This window comes from Panthera tigris, chromosome B3 (genome assembly GCF_018350195.1).
Source record: "Panthera tigris isolate Pti1 chromosome B3, P.tigris_Pti1_mat1.1, whole genome shotgun sequence".
NCBI lineage: Eukaryota > Metazoa > Chordata > Mammalia > Carnivora > Felidae > Panthera > Panthera tigris.
This window is the reverse complement of record NC_056665.1, coordinates 1,033,256-1,041,713: the sequence shown is the minus strand read 5'-3', so window position 1 is coordinate 1,041,713 and position 8,458 is coordinate 1,033,256. Positions and strand designations below refer to the sequence as shown.

Sequence of the window (8,458 nt, the reverse complement as noted above, 5' to 3'; positions counted from 1 at the left end):
GGCACCTGTTGGTATCATGGGCCTCGGGTCCTCGGGGTGACAGAGCCTGGAACTGGGACAAAACCTAGGCCCCTGAACTGAGGAGGTCAGGCTGATCCAGGCTGGGATCTCTTTGATTTCTGCACTCAGTCTTTGCCCAGACTGCACCTGCCTCCGTTTTCTGGCTTCAGAAGTTGAAATCTCTGCTTCCTGTGTGGTTTTTACCAGAGATGTTCTTATTGGTCAGTTTCAGAGGCACCAACTTCCTTCTGGCATATTTACCGATATTTCTGAAGCATAATAATAGGAAATCGTTATTATTGTCTCTGAGTGGGGAAGGACTTTGTAAGACGGCAAACTTAGAAGCTGTGAAAGAAAGAAAAAGAGAAGGAAGGGTGGGGGGGAGGGAGGAAGGAGGGAAGGGAGGAGGGAGGGAAGGAAGGAGGGAGTGCGGAGGGAGGGAAGGGGAGGATGAAACTAATAAATTGGGCTCTGTAGAAGTAAATACTGCAAAGCCACCATAAGCAAGGTCAAAATGCAGTCTAGGAAAAATACAGTATTTGCAATCCATATCGCACAGGGCTAGTTATCCTAATAGATAAAGAGCTCTACAAATCAATCTGAAAAAAAAAACAACAACAACAACAACAAGCAAATAAGAAAGAGGGCAAAGGATATGAACACAGATTTCAGAGAAGAAAATACAAATGTTTCTTGAACCTGTGAAAATATACACAACCTCAAGTTAATTTTTTTTAATGTTTATTTATTTTGAGAGAGAGACAGACACAGTGTGAGCAGGGGAGGGGCAGAGAGAGAGGGAGACACAGAATCCGAAGCAGGCTCCAGGCTCCGAGCTGTCAGCACAGAGCCTGACGCGGGGCTCGAACCCACTGACCGCGAGATCGTGACCCGAGCCAAAGTCGATGCTTAACCTCCTGAGCCACCCAGGCGCCCCTAGTTCAGGCAGAATTCAATTCCTTGCAGCTATGTGACTAAGAGCCCCTGCCTCAGCTGGGGGCCACTCTGAGTTTCCAGGGGAGAGGGTTTTTTTGAAAATAAATCATGGAAATAAGCATACAGAGCAAGGAACTAACCCTGAAGGCACATCTGACCATGTACCGGATGGATCCTGGATGGATCCTGGGGATGCCCCAACTCCCCATATGTGATTCCAGGACCCCCTCCTCACGGGGCCCCATGTCACCAACAGGCTCACCTCCTGCCTCCAGCTCTACCTGCCAGCCAGCCCGACAACCCTCACCGCTCCTGCTGTACCCCTCCCCGAGAGATGACGGTCACCCTACGCCCTCCACTTTCTTTCACAGGCTTTTATTCATCTCGTAAGCTCAGTCCGGCGCTCAGCTCTCCTATGAAGACTCTACCAGCCCCAGGGCTGGCCCCACCCCCTCTCCTGGTCACTCTGGGCACTTGGGACAACATCGCCAGCTTCCGCCCGGTGTTGGGCACCCACTGTTGTGCCAAACCCTGTGCTTCACCCTAGCTTCTGTTAAAATCCGTCCTCGAAAACATTACTATCCATCTTTTTAAAAAAGAGAAATAGACACTTACAGTCACTGCCTACACCAGATGGCAGAGCTAGGGACGGACCCAGGATTCAAACCCAGGACTTGCCCCTTCCCACAGCTGCAGGTTCCATTACAATTCCTCCCCCTCTAGGCCAGTGTATCTGAAACTCTTCTAGACGTTGGCCTTTGGCAAGAAACACATTTTGCATTAAAGTCTAGTCCTTACCTACAAACAGTTCAGGAAACAATATCCTTTGTACTTTCAGTGCCCTCTGGTCTTTTCTATTTTCTTTCATTTTCTTTTAAGTTTGTTTATTTTTTGAGAGAGAGAGAGAGAGAGAGAGCACGTGCAAGGGGCAGAAAGAGAATCCCAAACAGGCTCCGTGTCGTCAGCTTGGAGCCTAACAGGGGGCCGGATCCCAGGAACTGCAAGCCCATGACCCGAGCTGAAATCAAGAGCCAGACGTCCGACTGAGCTACCTAGATGCTCCTTATTTCATTTTCTTAAGTGCCGGCTGTGATCCCCCAAGCTGATTCCGTGGTCCACTGACGGTGGCGACTCTGAGTTTGTCTTATTTATTTATTTACTTGTTTTTAAATTAAAGTTAGGTAACACACAGTGTAGTCTTGGCTTCAGGGGTAGAACCCAGTGATCCATCACTTAGACATGACACCCAGTGCTCATCCCAACACGAGCCCTCCTCAGTGCCCATCGCCCATCTAGCCCATCCCCCACCTACCTGCCACCAGCACCCCTCCGACGGTTCTCTGTATTTAAGAGTCTCATGGTTTGCCTCCCTCTCTGTTTTTATCTTAATTTCCCTTCCCTTCCCCTATGTTCATCTGTTTTTTCTCCAATTCCACATATGAGTAGTCATATGATCTTTGTCTTTCTCTAATTTCCCTTAGCATAATACCCTCCAGTTCCATCCACATTGTTGCAAATGGCAAGATTTCATTTTTTTTTCATCAGTGAGTAGTATCCCATTGTATATATACCACATCATCAGTCAATGGACATCTGGGCTCTTTCCATGATTTGGCTATTGTCGACGGCGCTGCTGTAAACGTTGGGGTGCACGTGCCCCTTCAAAGCAGCATTTTTTTTCCTCTTTAGATAAATTCTTAGTAGTGCAATTGCTGGGTCATAGGGTAGTTCTATTTTTAGTTTTTTGAGGAACCTCCATATTGTCTTCCAGAACGGCTGCACCAGTTTGCGTTCCCACCAACAATGCAAAAGGGATCCTCTCTCTCCGCACCCTCGCCAACATCTGTTGCTGCCTGAGTTGTTAATGTGAGCCATTCTGACAGGTGTGAGGTGGTATCTCACGGTGGGTTTGATTTGTATTCCCCTGATGATGAGTGATGTTGGGCGTTTTTTCATGTGTCGCTCGGCCATCTGGATGTCTTCTTTGGAGAAGTGTCTATTCATGTCTTCGGCCCATTTCTTCACTGGATTATTTGTTTTTTGGGTGTTGACTTTGATAAGTTCTTTATAGATTTTGGATACTAACCCTTTATCCAATACGTCATTTGCAAGTATTTTTTCTCCCATTCCAACAGCTGCCTTTTAGTTTTGTTGACTGTTCCCTTTGCTGTGCAGAAGTCTGAGTTTTAAACACCGCTCTGAACAGACAGCTCCTGTTTTCACAGGCCTCGCACAGAGCCCAGCACACAGTAGGTGCTCAATAAATCCCCAGGCTGACTTCCACTGAGTCAGGGCTCTGCCCTGGCCTAGGGAATAACCGATTCCCTGAACCGGTAGATAAGACCCTGGGGCCCAGAAGCCCTAGTGGTGAATCCCATCCCCCAGGGTCAAGTTCGAAATCAGCAGGAGCTTCAGATGAAAAGTTGGAACTGACTCCACCCACAAGATCATTGTCAATCCAAAGCAGCAGCCCTATTCGAGGCCCTCCGGCCCCACAGTAGGGGTCAGGGACCTGCCCTGGTGGCCACACAGCCCTGGCCTGGGGAGTGGCCCAGGACGAGGGCACACACACGGACACTGACAGTGTCCTGTGCCGTCCCCATGGGCGGTGGCCCCTGCCAGCCAGGCGGTGACTGGCAGGTGAATTTCATCGGCCCTGGATTCCTCCTCCAACCGAACACAGTCCAAGAAGCTGGATTCTAAATTTAGCACCAAACTCCGGGAAACCGGTGCAGCCGTGGGCAGCACAGTGGGCAGTGAGGTCACTGCTCTGTTTCCCCCTCTGCTGGGACTGTCCGCATGCTCAAAAACCCACCGCTGACACCCGGGGCCCAGGCTGGCAGACCAGTGTCTTAAAGCCCTTCTCTGAAAACTGCCACTCTGGGGGAGGGACGTGTGGCAGGTGACAACCCCGAGGAGTCTCTGCCCCCTTGGCCGCACCACTGCCCTGACTCAGCAGCCCTCCCGCTGCCCCTGCCCCGGGGTGGGGGTGGGGGGGAGGGGAGCCGGGCCTCCACCCCAGTCTGTCTCCGTGTCCTGGGGCTGCTGGGGGTCCTGGGGCAGGGCTGGGCTGACCCCTGCCGCGTCATCAGGCCGAGAAGCCTTTTCACCCGCCGGTGGGTGCCGGGGACACAGGCAGCTCTTGAACCACAGCCTGTAATCAGGGCTCACGCAGGGCGGCACCATCTGCCGGCCCCCCTCTTTGGTGTGGGGCCTGCATTCGACCCCCTCGGTTTCTGTGTCTTCCAGGCCAGGTCTGTATCCAGCTCCAGGAGAGGCCCCATCGAGGCTGGAAATAGCGTGGACTGACACAGCTCTCAGTCCTTTGGTTTGCAGCTGGGGTGACCTCCTCCTCCCTCTGGGACTTGCCCGATGTCAAGAGTGAAAGTATTGAATCTTGGGAACACCTTCGGTCCCAGAAAAACAGGACAGCTGGTCACAGTTCTGGCTTACAAGGTCCAGCTGGGTCTCACTCTCCCCTACTTTCCTTCCAGCCCCCTCCCCCGTGGCCTGCTCTGTGGGATTCAAGGCCCGGCATCGGACGCAAATAAACAACCTTCCAGAGACTGCTTAATCAGCCCCACATTGTGAAGGTTAAAACCCGGTAAGATAGACAGATGATTAGATAGATAGATAGATAGATAGATAGATAGATAGATAGACGGAAGGTGGGTAGAAAATTGAATGGCTAAATGGATGGATGGATGGGTGGATGGATAGATGTCCATAGACACCGGGTGGGAAAGTGTTAGCCGCACGGAGGCGTGAGCACTGAGTGACGTGTGCACGTGCACAGGCATAGAGGCAGCAGTCGAGACGTACTAGATGGTTCTGCTGTTACTCGTGAGGGTCACAAATTGCTCACGTGTGAAACGGCCATGGCAGGAGCAGCTCCTGAGATGCTCAGAATCACAAGTTCGGGCGGAATGAATCTAGGCTGATGGTGACTTTCTTTGGTGGGGATGTTGATTGGGAGACAGCATGAGGGAGTCTGTGGCCCCGTTCTATGTCTTGATGTAGGTGGTGTTTACACGGGTATGCACATATGTGAAGCTTCACCGAGCCACACACACAAGATGTGCACACTTGGCTGCCATATGTGGTAATCTGACAAAATGTTAAATTTCTTCTTGATGTGACAGGAGACCCAGAAAAGCCACCTGACGTCCCCTCTGCCATCAGCGTGGTTGGTGTAGGACCTCGTGTAACTTATTGGGACCACCGTGACCACATCCACAAATGGGTGAGCCTTGCCCGGGATCAAGGTGCACACGACCCCCTCGTCCCCAAATTCCCTAGACATTTGTTTCAAAACAAACAAGGAGGAGGCGGCAGCTCCAGGGAAGGTCTAGTAGGAGCTGACGTATGGTCCGGGCTAAAGGACGCCCCCCCCCCCACCCGGTGGAGTGTCTGTGCTTGCATTTCCAGCCACTGTCCTTTGGGCAAGGATGACTGTGGCTTCGTGTCTACACCCCGTGTACCTGTGAAGGCACTTTGGAAAGGCTGTAATACCACTCGGGACAAATGGAAGCTGTCAGAGCCGCAAGGAAAGGAGTGTGGCCAGCACCTGCCTTATAACTCGGGAGAAGGGGGGATGAGAATCCCCGCGGTTTGTGGGCTCGCGGGATGTGGGGCCGCGCACCACCTCATTTCTCCCGCCTGGAATAATCCACAGGCACTAAAAGCGAGATACACGCGTGCACTTGGAGAGCTGGTGCATTTTTGTCCCGCTGATTTGCGCCTTCTCATTTTTTTACCATATACACCAAACAAATACTACAGACATTTAAAAATGAAAATGTATGATTTTCAAGGAAGCTCTTCTCTCTGGGGGAAGGGGCGGCTGTTCTGAAGGCGGGGATCAGCCGAGCGTAGCCCGACGGTCTGAAATGAATGCAAAGGTAGGCAGAGAACGCACCTGCCGAGTCACGCGGGGACTGTGACTGCCCCCACGGCCAGGTGTTTGATTTCAACTTTGGCGAACAGAAAACAGGCTTGGTTGGAGACAGGGAGACTGGGCTGCGGGCTCTGGAAATGGGAAAAGTAACAGCGCTATTAGACCCCGTTGCCGTAGCAACAGCACAGCAAAGCTATTTTGTGGTTAACTCGTGAGAGACAAGTCGGCACAAGGATTAATGTCAAGTTACGGCGCAATTTGGGCCGTGGGTATTTAACCTCCGTCCCCCACAGTCCTCTGAGCACATCCAGCGTGTTCCCAGCGAGCTCCGAATGTGCCCTCTCTCTCCTGGTCCAGAAACTGTACGTGAGCTAGCGAGGGTGCAGTATTCGGGAATGGTCCCTCGAACCGTGCTTGCAAACCCCACTGAGGACCCCCCTGGGGACTCGGCTAAGCTGCAGAGGCTGACTCAAAGGCAGGTGTGCGGTGAGGCCCGAGATGCTGCATTTCGAACAAGCTCCAGATGATGTCCGTGCTGCCGGTCCAGGGACCACACTTTGAGTAGCAAAGCCCTAGCCTAGACTTCATGCTGGAAGAAACCAGAACATACATTTTTGTTCCCTGCTGTCCCTCCCGGGCCCAGCAGGAGGAGGCTCAGGACACGCTTTGTGAATAAACAAACAAAAGGATGAACAGATGACAGACGGGGGCTGCATTCATTCATATATCGATACGCCGGTCATTTAATTGAGAACGATACGTGCCCGTGGTAGAAGGCTAACACATTACAAAAGAAGCAAGTCTTTCTTCTTGTCTGTACTTCTGGTCACCTGCTAATAGGTTCTTTATCTTCCAGGAATTATTATCGCTAGATCTCTTTTTTCTTGACGCGAGTGGGAACAGACCGCGGGCACTGCTCAATGTCTTGTGGGGTTTTCCTTTTTAACATACGTTCCGGGCATTGTTCCATATCTGCACGTGGAGATTCCTCTCAACAGCCGTGTAGTATCCCATTCCGAACACATATAACTTCCCCCCTCCCTTTGCTGGACATTTCTGATTTTACACGTATTGGCACTTCGAACCGGGCTGCAGTAAACACTCTTGCATATTTGTGTTTGCACGTGAAAGCTAGGTGTTGGGTTAACCCCTAGATGTGCGGGAGCAAAGCGAAAGAGTGGGATTATGGTTATGATGCTGCGTAATGTTTCCTCGCCCCCAAAAGAAGCTGTACCGGTCTGGCTCTCTCTCTGGTATTTTATAACAATGTCTATTTCCCTAGACTTTTAGCTACTGTCCATTGTCTCGACTTTATCATAAGTGAAGAAAGAGTACTTGTTTTCATTTGATTTGCTAAATAGGAATGAGAGTCTGCATGCTTTCACGTGTTTCTGTGCATTATATTAACTAGCGAAACGCTATTCCATTTAGGAAAGTTATCGATTTTTGTGTATCAATTGGAAACCAGCAGCTGGATTCTCTTATTGCTTCTACCAGTGTTTTTCAGTCGATTCCTTGGGTTTTCTAGTTACATAAGCATCCTTCCATGTATCATGAAAAAAAAACAATTTTGACTCTTTCCTTAAAATTTTTACACCGCTATGTCTTTTCTTATGGTTGAGCAGCCCAGGAAAACTACCCACGTCTTATTCTGGAGTCACTCTCGTCAACCGGTTTACGTCATTAAGAATCATGCTGACTTCTGGCTTGAGGTATAGTTTTGTCCTGTTGAGGAAATACCTGTGTTTGTAGGCGTTTCCTCAATTTCTATTTCATGAAAACTCTGTAAAATCAAGAGTGATAATAAATGAAGTGTAAGGAAACGTGACCCTGTACTGGACCATCTCTAACTTCTGTGATGAGTCCCATTAGTGGAACTGTCTTCCTTGTCATCGTTTCTACTTGTTAGTATTTTATCAGGATTTTGTATCGATCTTTGTACGTGAAGTTTACCTCTACAATTCTTTTTCACGGCTCATCGGATCTGAATCCATATCACGTTGGCATTAGCTCAATGTGAAATGTCCTCTGATGCCCTTTAAGGAGTTGGGGGTCCTCCTTTCCTGCAAGTTTCATGGAACTGACACTTTGTTTGAAAGGCACAGTCAAGTCTCAAACGCCCAGCAGTGGGCAGCGAGGAATGAGTGGATGTGGGATGAGATGCTACGAGGCTATTGAAGAGTCCACTCGGGCGGGCCGCTTCCTCCATGGCGGGCCGTCGGGCTGGTTTAGACTTTCCACCTAGGATACAATCAGTTTTGGAAACTTACATTCTCCTAGAAAAAGTAGTCCAATTTTTTCCGATTTGCTTGCATAGAGACAAGTGAAGCGTTTTCTTAAAATGTGATTTCCTCTGTACCTGTGATTATTTCCCACTTCCACTTCTAATTTCGTATGATTGTGCTTTCCCCTTTGGCCTGTGCAGGCTGGCGGGCGTCTTGCCCCCCTCATCACGTGTGTGTTTTTCTTTCAAGTTACCTGGCTTTTGGGTCTATGTGCTAGTGTCCTATTTTCCGAGCCAGTAATTTTCCTCGTTTTTGTGAACCCGTCCTTTCTTCTCCTTGCTTTCGCTTTTTGTTATCTTTCCAATTTCTTGGGTTGTAATAACCCTTCCTTTCTTCTCCT

The 8,458-nt window shown here is 49.9% G+C and overlaps 1 long non-coding RNA gene across 2 annotated transcripts; it reads left to right on the top strand.

Annotated features, from left to right (window-relative positions):
- The first annotated feature begins 2,771 nt into the window (after window positions 1–2,771).
- LOC122239347 lies at window positions 2,772–6,523 on the top strand. Of its 2 annotated transcripts, none has more exons than XR_006218317.1 (4): window positions 2,772–2,802; window positions 4,431–4,540; window positions 5,079–5,179; window positions 5,344–6,523. It is a non-coding gene; the product is annotated as an uncharacterized LOC122239347 (long non-coding RNA). The 2 variants fall into 2 exon arrangements; XR_006218316.1 differs by having other exon boundaries at window positions 2,778–2,819.
- The last annotated feature ends 1,935 nt before the right edge of the window (window positions 6,524–8,458 follow it).